The sequence below is a fragment of the Python bivittatus genome, unplaced genomic scaffold (assembly GCF_059951505.1).
Source record: "Python bivittatus isolate LINGU-HERP-01145 unplaced genomic scaffold, Pbiv_v1 ctg000340_np1212, whole genome shotgun sequence".
In the NCBI taxonomy this organism is placed as follows: domain Eukaryota; kingdom Metazoa; phylum Chordata; class Lepidosauria; order Squamata; family Pythonidae; genus Python; species Python bivittatus.
Window position 1 is genome coordinate 8,853,111 of NW_028277056.1, and position 12,260 is coordinate 8,865,370.

The following is a 12,260-nucleotide window of genomic DNA, read 5'->3' on the forward strand; positions in this document are numbered from 1 at the left end:
GCTTATGACCATTCTACTTTTTTTAATGCCTCCACAGCCCAACCCACCCCCAACTACCCTAGCTTAATAATATTTAAAAGAAAACGGAAAAATGCCATCTACGTTTTGGAAAAAGAAGAGGGAAATAGGTCTATCATCTCTCTTGCATGAGATCCACATCTAAAACTTCTGGTTTGTATAAGTTCCAGTTTTTTAGTCTGATTTGACAATAGCAAGGAATTGTTCTTTAAAACTGTTCCATCTTTGCCCCTGACAATGGATTAAATAATTATTAGTGAATTCATCCTTCCTTTTTACTGCTTTTCAGTACTGAGTTGAGTTGCTGTACTTGCCCCAATTTTATAGCATCCACGTGACTGAGATTGCTCAGAACGAACTCTGCAAATATCCATGCCAAGAGAGAATTGCAGAAACTTGCAGTCCCAACACAGCTGGAGGGCACCATGTTGGGAAGGCTGCACAAGCCAGTTATGAACATTACAATGTGCCCTTCTTGACTCTCAAAGGAAAATTGAAATTTTACAAGCCTATCATCAAACGCTGCTCTCATTAGTAGAGGAAAAGGCCACTTCAAATTCCTTTCCTTTTCGTATTTTACAATACTGGAAAGGCTGTTCCAAAAAAACAACAAATATATCCTGGCCTCACCAATTAAGACTGACCTCCATGGATAAATTCAACTAAAACTTGCACATGGCACCACTCTGCAGCCCACAGCTGTGCCATTAACATCCTTAGAAACTGCTTGGGAAAAAAGGCAAAAGTATTGGGGATTCATCTCTTTATTACATTATTTCTACCTTGCTCCAATCACATAGCAAAATACCTCCTCCTTTACACAGGATGGGAGTTGCAAGGGACAGATGCCTGATTGAAGGTGTTTACGTTTTCCACGGGGTCGTCCAGGGCATCCTCTCAGCAGGGTTGAGATAGAAAAATTACAAGAAATCAGTCAAGCCGTATCACAGCCATGGACAAGGAGGGAATTTTCCATTTTAATGCATTTTTTGCAGCAGTGGGGTTTTCTTGATTATTGTTGTGTTGCTGTTGTAATTTTGCTAAGTTTATTTTAAGCTTATATGACCGTATTCATGGCTCCCTTTCTCAAAATGGGAGGAAACCATTCCGCTAAATTCAGCACATAGAGAAGAGGGAGAAGTTCCCAAAAAGAACTGTCTGAGCCTCAAGATTACAGATTACCCAGTCCTGGGTCTGAGTGTTCAATAGTGAAGATGTTGCACTGACTGACCTGGGCAGAAGATTCAAGTCCTCCTTGCCTATGGAAGTGTGTGGTAGTGGCTCAGGGTTGGACTAGGAACTGGGACCTCTGGACTCTAGTCCTCCTTCAGCCTCGGAAACTAACTGGAGAACTTTGGGCCAGTCTGTAGAAGAACAGGGTGGGAGAGGAAAAATGACAGGTCAGGCTGAGAGAGTGATTGACCCAAAATCAGCCAGAGAACTTACATGGTTGAGGAGGGATTAGAACCTGGGTCTTCCTGCTTCCAGTCCAAAATCTTCACCACTATACCACACTGGTTCTTGGGCTGGGAGAGGGACTGTGTCAGCCCTTTGAAGTAGGCCAGATCAAGAAACAGACACCACAGGGATTCCAGGAATGCTACTTCTGTCCTCTAAGGTAGATTAACAGAATTTTGCAAGCCTGTCCAAAACCTTCACTACTCCTTTTTAAGGACAGCGAGGTCTAGGTGGGGCTATTCTGAGTCTCTTTTTCACACTTCCTACTTTCCCAGCGCTGAATAATTATTTTTTCTGAGTCTTACTGGTGCTGATCCAATGCTTTAACCACTACACCACACTAGCTTTCCAAGGAATTTACCCTTTTTGTCTGTACATATCTAGATGTATGTATTACTCCATCCTCAAACTTTCCCTACAACAACAAGCCTTCATTCATCTAGGGAAGAATTTTATTACCATTACTTTACCAAACCTCACCCAAATTCACATAACAAGCAGGGGGAAAGATAGGTAGGTTGGTAGGTAGGTAGGTAGAAATGGAAGTGAAAATGAGACAAATTGCATTTTATCATCTCTCCAAGCAAAGAGCCCCATTCTGTATCAAGCTTTATTCTTGCAAAGTGTAAGTCTTAATCAAGAAAAGTTCCATTCTGTTTGTAGTTAGTCCAAGAGCTGGTGTGGCTCTAAGATAGGTTGGTTTTGAAAGAAGCCTCACTTTTTTTGCCAGCTGCAGTCTAAGCAAATTCAACACGATTCTCTCCTTCCCATGAAATTTTGTTATTGAATTTGCCTGATGCAAATAGAGACCTTGATCCTGGAAACAGATATGATTGCTTTAATCAGTCACCAATAAAAAAGGTTTTTCGAAGACCGTGGAAGCTTTCATTTCCCATCTAGATAAACGTTAGTAATGACTGAAGAAAGAAAAAACACAGAAGCGAGCAAGTTACTGTAAAGAATTGTGAGAGAATAATATGGAATAAAATGAAAAACATCATTTTAGCTTAATAAAATGTAGCTTAATGTGCATTCATGATGAAATCGATATAAAAATGAAAGCCTAATCTCATTATAACCCAAGTGGAGTATGAAAGGTAACTGGAAGGAATGATATATTGCAACTGACTACAGATAAATCCTGTATTTGCTCAAGATTTGGTCCTTTACGGAAAAAAAAAAACTATAGGCATTAATCATGAGGCCAGGGTACCTTAATGTTTATGCATGCTGGTTGTCAACTAGATGTGCAACGGAAAACAATACTTCTAAAGATCCTAACACCAAATCCAAATAGGCAGAAGGAACAAAAACTAAACAAGCCAGATCTAAAAAAAAAAGGCTATGATCTTATTTAGGAGCAAGAAGTAGAAGACACAGAACCGACAGCACTAAGGAACAAGTTAAAAGGAAGTTGATTCAGGCTTAAGGCCAGAAGGAACCTCCAGGTAGTTCCACCGGAACAGGCTGGTACATTGGAGGGCTTCATGCTGAGGCTGGATGGTCCTCTGTCAGAGATGCTACAGTAGATCCTGCCCTAAGCAGGGGCTGGACTAGATGGTCTTTAAAGTCCCTTCCAACTCTTACGTTTAAGAAGAACTGAGGCACCCAGCAAAGGTGGAGGGCATCAAGACAAGGCAAAGCACCAATTACGAAGTTGAAAGTAAGGCTTCAAAACTGTATTCCCTGAACCTGTACCAGGGTTACCTGATTTTAGAAAAGGTACTGTTTCATAAGGTGAGGTTAGGTCTGAGGCCAAAGGTCTGAGAGTTCTGTACAAGATTGCTTCTTTCAATCCTAATCTATTGGGAATTGCTGTTATATTATAGTTTGCCACCTGGACATACTATCCTTTTATTGCAATTATGTTGCTTTATGCTTTTTAATTCCTACAGGCCACCAGAATGGTATGATTGAGGCAACATAGAAAGAATGTAAAATCGATCAATCAGAAAGTGGATGATCATAACTCAGATCACTAAAACCAAGAGTTTCCAACCCAAGAAAAAGAACTGGAATGAAGAGTGGCTGAAAAAGTGACCCCCACCATTTACAGCAGGATTCCCCAACCTCAGCAACTTTAAGATGGGTGGACTTCAACTCTCAGAATTCCCCAGCCAGTATTGCTGGCTAGGGAATTCTGGGAGTTGAAGTCCATCCATCTTAAAGTTGCTGAGGTTGAGGAACCCTGATTTACAGAGCCCACTGCCAAAGCTGGTAGCACAAAAAACATCTCCCAAACCCTGACTGGATGCTGTGGCCAAACCATGCCTGCTTCTAGCCGGGTGGCCAGTGGCAAAAGACCTGGTATATCGTAAAGCTTTACCAGCATTCTCACAGCAAAGAGGCTCATGTGATACCAGGTACCCCCTGAAGAAAGTCAGCAGAGACCCTGCTCAACCCCCAAATTGAAACTTTAGACCTAGTTAGAGTGCAACTGTCCGCTTCCAGAACCAGTGGTAAAAAACTGAACTGGTTAGTAGTTTAGCACAGGTTAAATGGGTTGTGGGAACAGAGTCAGCGTATTGTACCAACCCAGAGATTGCATACAGTGCCATGTAAAAAGGTTAGACTTGGTGTGCGAAGGTAGCTATTACAGACAATACTGAATCAGATGGGCTAATGGAATTCAGCTTAAAGCTGCTTCCACTGTGGGAGCATGTTAATGAAAAACAAGTCTCTTGTAATGCTTGCTGCAGGTAGCTAGATCAGGGTTTTGGAGAAATATGATCAGTACAGGTATACGTATGTAAGAATGTTTCCCAATGAAAAACCACCACAAGATGTCACTCTAAACCAGTGTTTCTCAACCTTAGGAACTCTAAGATGTGTGGACTTCAACTCTCAGAATTCCCCAGCCAGCATGGCTGGCTGGGGAATTCTGGGAGTTGAAGTCCACACATCTTAGAGTGGTCAAGGTTGAGAAACACTGCTCTAAACCATCTCTATTTACCAGGATTAGCATCCAAATCAAATATGCAACTGTAAAGCTACCGTGTTAGTAAAAACAATAATGTCACAGAAAACATATCAAGTACATGTCTGCAGGCTGGACTATTTTCCTAAGATTTAAGTGGATCATGATGAAATATAGCTACCATTTATTGAAATGTTTATGCAGAATTGTTATCTATGTATAGGTCATGGGCTTCCCTGTATGATTCCCCTTTTAGGTACTTGAAAAGTTCTAACTGCTTCAGTTTCTTCTCACAAGGTTTTGTTTTCAGGTCCCAGATAATTTACTCTTGCCTTTCTCTGCACGTGGTCATTTCTCTGAATATTTTTTGAAAATGTGGTGTCCAGAACAGGACATGATATTTGTGGTAGAGGCTGACCAGAACAGAATAAAGTGGACCTATGACTTTGCATGAAGCACCAGGTAAGGATGCAGGATCCTACAGTCTTGATACTCACACCTTCATCCATCTTTTTCTTTTTCTTATAAAATTAAGCAGAAGTGCTCTCCTGACCTCTTCCATGTCTACAGGTATCCTAAAACAACAAAAATGCTGGACATAACAGCAATTTTGTCCTGCAGAGCTCCCTCAAAAAAAAAGAAATCGAGTTGGCACTGTTACTTGATAAGGAATTGGGAAAGAGGGGGACGAAAATTGAGGGTCAATAAAGAAAGGATATACAGGTAGTCCTCATTCAGTGACCACTTGTTCAGCGACTGTTCGAAGTTACAACAGTGCTGAACAAGGAGACTTACAACCAGTCCTCATACCTGTGGCTCTCACAGTGTCCCCATGGCCATGTGATCACCACTTGCAACATTCACTGCTGGTTTCTGACAAGCAAAAGCAATGGGGAAGCCAGCAGGAGGTCACAAATGGTGATCATGTGATATCGCACCAAACGACTGCAGGGGATTCGCCCAAAGACAGCAACTGGAACTGCTGTCGTAAGTCGGCATGGTCACATATCACACTTTACAACCACATCGCTTAGCAACGGAGTTCCCAGTCCCAATTACCATACAAGTACTATTTGTATTAGGAAATGAAGCATCCAGAATAAGTTTAAGAAAGTATTCTACCCAAGACATCCTCAACCCTGGCCCTGCCCTCTGGAACAGTACCTCTCCAGAAGCTCAAACTGCTAACCTTTAAACAATCCTTGTATTATCTGGGAATGCCAAGAACTGAAACTGGGGCCTTATGCATGTAGAACATAATGGCAATATTCCCACAACTCACTTAACCTGGTTCCTGAATCAACTTATTATCCAGGGTTGCACAGTACATTGAACCATCAACTAAACAAACTGGCTGGGTTTGCTGAACAGGTAAAATGACAACAAAACCTAACCAATATTATCACTAACCAAGGTTAGTATGCTATAAGAAGGCAACCACTTGCTCTTCAAACTGATCTGGTTAAGTGAACACAACCATGAGCTCTCACTGAGCCCTTATCCTTCTCTAAACTACTACCTGTAGTTTGAATCTAGACATCAATACTATTTATATAAGGTACTTAAGGTTGTTTGTATACATCTGTCTTCCATGTCATGAATAAAAATTCAAACTTCATTAACCATAACAGGCTTATTTCTCACTCAGCTTTCACATGACCTGCCTCACTTTTTTTCATCTATTCTTCCATATCTTTTCTTGAATTAAGTCAGCAGCAGCATTTCAAGAAAGGCAGGATTATCTAAAAATATGATCTGATGACTTGTCTTGTTTCCCACTCTCATGTGATTAGCCAGAGAAGGCTATATTTGGAGAAAGGCTAAGCAAAGTTTTGCATCGTGATCAAGGCCATAAACCCACACTTTCTGCAATCGCATGAGATTAATTAAGTGAATCATTCAGCAGCAAGCAATTTATGGGTATAGATTAAGCACTTTAAAATCACCTTGATTTCAGCAAGTTCTAAATCAATAAAGATTTACGATGCATTCCTACACATCTACTCAGAAGTTAGCTACCCCTCAAAGAAAGAGGAAGAGGGGAAGAAAACTTTCATTTTTTATCATTCAACAAATAGGACAGAAGTTGTTTAATTTAAATCCTACTATTATCAGAAATTAAATTCTGATCCAATTGTCGAGTTGAAAAAGAAAAGTGCTGCTGGTTTGAGAATGTAGAGATTTAGCCATCTCATTGGCTTAAACTATTTTTCTGCCATTAATCTTATCCTTTGCAGGTTAACCATACATTCCTCCTTTGTATTTGCCCTCAGACTCCTTTTCTATACCCTTCCCTACATGGGTCAATAGAAACTGAGAGGTCTCCTTGCCTTTGCCTAAAAAAAAGAGCTCCTCTGGAGAATTTCACTTCTGCTATTCAAAGCCAAAAAAGAATAGTGACTATCCTAGCTTGAAATTAAACAGGAAGACCAGGAAGAGTGTTAAAAGGAGCACACAATTCTCAGAAAAGGACATCCATGGAAATATTAAGGGACCACCAAGGATTCTTGCTGGCAATCCACCATTGTTTTCTTTTTAAATGTTCCAAATATCCATCCTCTGCTGCATCTACATGAAAGGATTCCTTGGAGAAGTGCTCAGTTTCTACTGATTGAAAATACAAGGTGAGCATTGGAGGAACACCAATCACAAAGACTAAAGTTACAAATGAAATCTGGTGAACATCAGCATCCATGTAACAAGTTATGCTCCAGAATTATTAGAAAGGCCATAGACTTTTATAAACATCTAAATAAATGTAAGGAGAGAGGGAACTTACTGACTTTTCTCTAGTAGCAGTTAACAATTGTTGGTGGGCTTTCTGCTCCACTAAACCCAGGCGATACTGTTTATAAGGATCTGTAATGGGCAGAAGGAATAACCTTGAGGAACAAGAGGAAGAGATAAAAGAAATTTGAATCCAAGAGGTAGAAATGTAATTTGCGAAAGCGTCTCAGATATGATCCTCCCTAGTTCTCACAAAGATAAAGACGGGGGGGGGGGGAGCACATTCAGACTTAAAGGATTCTGTTACTATAACCTTACAATACAATTAGAATTAGCATTCATAACTTTGGTTTCCTAGTTTGGTCTACCTCAAAGGGCTGACAGGACATGACATCTTCCAGCAAGTTTCAAGTCTCCTCCAAAGTAGCACACAGCACAGCCAGCAACACATCAGCACATATTCATTGTCTCACACAGCATTATCTGGAAGTCATTTCACCAATTTATAATAGTTCTTAATCGAGGTTTGAATTTCTTCTCCTTGCATTTGTGCATTATTGATGTTAGCTGTCTCTAAAATATCTAATCGGCTATAAGCATAGAGAGACTGATTGTTGTTGTTCAGTCGTTAAGTCGTGTCCGACTCTTCGTGATCCCATGAACCATATTGTGCCAGGCCTTCCTGTCCTTCACTGCCTCCCTGAGTTTGCTCAGTTTCATGCTCATTGCTTCAGTGATGCTCTCTAACCATCTCACCCTCTGCCGTCCTCTTCTCCTTTTGCCTTCCATCTTTCCCAGCATCAGGGTCTTTTCCAAAGAGTCCTCTCTTCGCATTAGGTGACCAAAGTATCTGAGCTTGAGCTTCATTATCAATCCTTCCAATGAGCAATCAGGGTTGATTTCCTTTAAGATTGACTGGTTTGACCTCCTAGCAGTCCAGGGGACTCTTAAGAGTCTTCTCCAGCACCACAGTTCAAAGGCATCAATTCTTTGGTGCTCAGCCTTCTTTATGGTCCAGCTCTCACAGTCATACATTACTACTGGAAAAACCATAGCTTTGACTATGCGGATCTTTGTCGGCAAGGTGATGTCTCTGCTTTTTAATATGCTATCTAGGTTTGCCATAACTTTCCTCCCAAGGAGCAAGCGTCTTTTAATTTCATGGCTGCAGTCTTCGTCTGTGGTGATCTTGGAGCCCAAATAAATGAAGTCTGTTACTGCTTCCATTTCTACCCCTTCTATTTGCCAGGTATTGATGGGTCCAGATGCCATGATCTTAGTTTTTTTAATGTTGAGTTTCAAGCCAGCTTTCGCACTCTCCTCTTTCACCCTCATCAAGAGGCTCTTTAGTTCTTCTTCACTTTCTGCCATTAGGGTGGTATCGTCTGCATATCTGAGGTTGTTGATGATTCTCCCTGCAATCTTAATTCCGGCTTGTGATTCTTCCAGCCTGGTATTTCTCATGATGTACTCTGCATATAGGTTAAATAAGCAGGGTGACAGTAAACAGCCTTGTCGTACTCCTTTCCCTATTTTGAACCAATCGGTTGTTCCGTGACGGGTTCTGACTGTTGCTTCTTGGCCCGCATACAGATTTCTCAGGAGACAGGTAAGATGGTCTGGTACCCCCATCTCTTTAAGAATTTGCCACAGTTTGTTGTGATCCACACAATCAAAGGCTTTTGCATAGTCAATGAAGCAGAAGTAGATGTTTTTCTGGGACTCTCATGCTTTCTCTGTGATCCAGCAAATGTTGGCAATTTGATCTCTAATTCCTCTGCCTCTTCGAAATCCAGCTTGTACATCCGGTAGTTCTCAGTTCACATACTGCTGAAGCCTAGCTTGTAGGATTTTGAGCATAACCTTGCTAGCGTGTGAAATTAGTGCAATTGTGCGATAGTTTGAGCATTGTTTGGCATTGCCCTTCTTTGGAATTGGAACGTAAACTGACCTTTTCCAATCCCGTGGCCACTGTTGCGTTTTCCAAACTTGCTGGCATATTGAGTGCAGCACTTTAACAGCATCATCTTTTAGTATTTTAAATAACTCATCTGGAATACTGTCATCTCCACTAGCTTTGTTGCTAGTAAGAGAGACTGATTACCAGGATGCAAATCAGATGTGCTGTGGCATGATGTGTGCTGGCTATGGAAAGGACAGATATTATCATAACTGGTATTTACTGATGTAAATTAATACCCACCATGCTATTACCTGATGTTGGCTAAGAGTCTCTAATGGAATAGTAACATCCCACTTAACCAGTAGACAAATGTAGGATGACCCCCAAACTATTTAGGAAAGAAGGAAAAAATATTCTCTTCTTTTGGCCTTTGGAGTATAGTTTTGATGTCATAATGATTGCTTTTTATCTTTGGTGATTGATATTATTTTATTATTTTTCTGTTGCTTGAAAATTTTGTTTTTGTGATTTTCTTTATGACAGGTTTTTCATGTGGTGAGCCACCCAGATTTCCCTAGAGTGTGTCAGACCAGTTTTCTTAAACCTTTTTCTCTCAGGACCCCTTCTCATGATTATTTGATGAGATTTTAATATTGTATTATGTTTCAACATAGGCTGGCAAATAATTTTGATTTCACAGACCCCTAAGAGTGCTTGGGGGATGCCCAGGGATCCTAGACCACACTTTAAGAAACATTGTATTAGACGTTCTATCACGATAATCCACAGATGAAATTAGTAAGAAAATGAAGGACCCCCACATATTTTTTTCAGTTTATTACCGAATGTATAGCTGTTATCAGACCAAAGTAACAATATATAAGATTTGGGGAGATGTAACATTGTAGTTTCACACATTGCTTGCATCCATTCATTCCTGAATATGCACCTTTATAGAACCCAAACAATATCAACTATTCACAGATAGCACTTATCACCCGGCTTGGGAAATCTCAAGTTTCAGAGAAGTATAATACTTTTTTAGGGAAAAAAGAACAAACAGAAAACTAACAGAAGCTCAATTATAATCAAACATAACCAGTAGATAGGGAGCAATGACTGATGAAAAATGTGGAAAATGACAAATTGTGGAATGGATTTTCCTAAAAAGGGTCATGTTTAGATAATGTTCTAAACATTATTCATTCACTTTGAACATTACTCATCCACTCTGCCCAATCTGATTTCAATTCTTTCAGATTCTTTAATTTTTTTACAAAAATGGGAAGCTAAGGTTTCAAAGCAAAGTACTAACATTTACCATAGCCTACATTTCAACCAATGCCAAGAAGTCCCACACAGATCTCAAGATATGTTGATAGAAAATGAAATGGTGGGTAATGGTAACTTAATACCATTCTTGGGAGGGGGATCAGTTGTCCAGAAAAAAAATATGAAGATGAGAAGCATCCTACAAGACTGGACAGCATGCTTCAGAGCAACTAGTCTCAGACATCACCCTACAGACAGGAATGAACCACTTAGACAAACTCGTAAGTAATCCAAGAGATACCTAAGATTTACTGAAGAAAGTTTAAGATGTCATATCAAATTATTTCAGCAACTTTGGAGACTCAGTGTTCAAATCCTTTATGTTTAGTTCTCCTTCTCACTTTTCTCTCCAGGGAGTTATTAGTTCTGTGTATGAGTAATAACTAAGTTGATGAAACTCCCATAACCCTACCCTTGCAGCTCAATAAAACTTGACAATGAAGGCTCTGTGAGAATCTTGCTTTCAATCTCAGGCAGCTACCAAAACCATAACACCTCTCATTTTGAGACAGGATCCCTTGCTTCTACTTATTCTTTATTATCCAATTTGCTATCAAGTTGTTTTGATAGCATGAGAACCAATTCTCACACCTAGCTGATTCATCTCTCAGTAAATGGCTGTTTTATGATTGGCTCCATAGACCATTGTGGCTGCCATATTGGGAGAGTACCCACAGTGCGTTGGCAAAATTTCAAGTATGCCTACAACTAAAAAAATGGGTGATTCTACTCAAGGGACCAACTGAATATTCACATGAATTGAATCCAGATTATTAATATGCATGTTAAACTGACTCTTATTATAGTTCATCACTGGCATTACAAGCACTACAATTTTCTTTTCCATGCTCATTTTTTTGACAACACAATAACACATGAGTAATTATAGTAGTTTTGGTGTTTTGATCTCTTTTGCTAAATATCAAGAACCACAAAAAATCCAAAACTCTAGAATCTTATTTCACTGTTGTAATTTTTTCCAGTTTTAAAATACAAGGGAGGTCACAGAGTAACATGAACAAAGCTGGTGTACAGGAAATGTTTATACTTTTAAGACAGGATTTATCCAAGTTTTAGAAAAACGATAGCAATTAGATTGTGGTGGAGAGCAACAGAGATCAAGGCTATCAGGAAGGAGGGGGTGCATTCCAGGAAGGGAAAGGAGACAGAAGACAACACAGTCCACAGGGGGAGCGTGGGAGGTATAAGAGGTTCAGGAAAGCCTCTCCCTAGAATCTCCTGGGGTATATCCACTAGTTGCAGTAGTATAGATTTAGTCTGGTAAGATTCTGTCTATAACGTGTAAGCAAATAAAGGAACCGTTCTTGGGCTGGGCCTGATATAGATTTTACCTAATGCTGCATAAAATGATTATAGCTACTTGTGCCACATTAATTCCCCATTCAAAACAAAATGATCCTTTATTTATTTATTTATTTATTTATTTATTTGCTTTTAAATTTATATGCTGCCGATCTCCCCCAAAAGGGATGGTTTATAATAATAGAGATTTATAGAGATGATTCTATGCAAAAACACTCACACGTAGTATTACACATTTCCCTCCTCATATCAATCTGTTTCCTCTGTTCTCATTGTGGAGCACTAGTCTGTAAGCTGGAAAACACTGCACTTTTCCAAATGACCAAACAAACAAAAAATCCTTTGGGATTTTTCTTAATGAGAAGTGGAATACTATTATATATTTGTCTATATTTATGTGTATACAGTTATTTGCTTCTAAGCTGCATGAGAAACATTTTTTTTTATACCAATGTAACCATAGTTATCAAACTAAGATGTTTCCATTTCATATGTTAATTCATAAAGCCATTCTGCTTCATTTCCCCATTAATCTGAAAATTGTAAAAGGAAATATAGCAAATTTCCTGTCTTTTGAATATA

The 12,260-nt window shown here is 39.6% G+C and overlaps 1 protein-coding gene across 1 annotated transcript in view; it reads right to left on the reverse strand.

The window, feature by feature from the left end:
* DLG2 (discs large MAGUK scaffold protein 2) overlaps nt 1-12,260 on the reverse strand; it is a 958,242-nt gene that overhangs the window by 920,867 nt on the left and 25,115 nt on the right. The gene's annotated exons all lie outside the window — the stretch shown is intronic.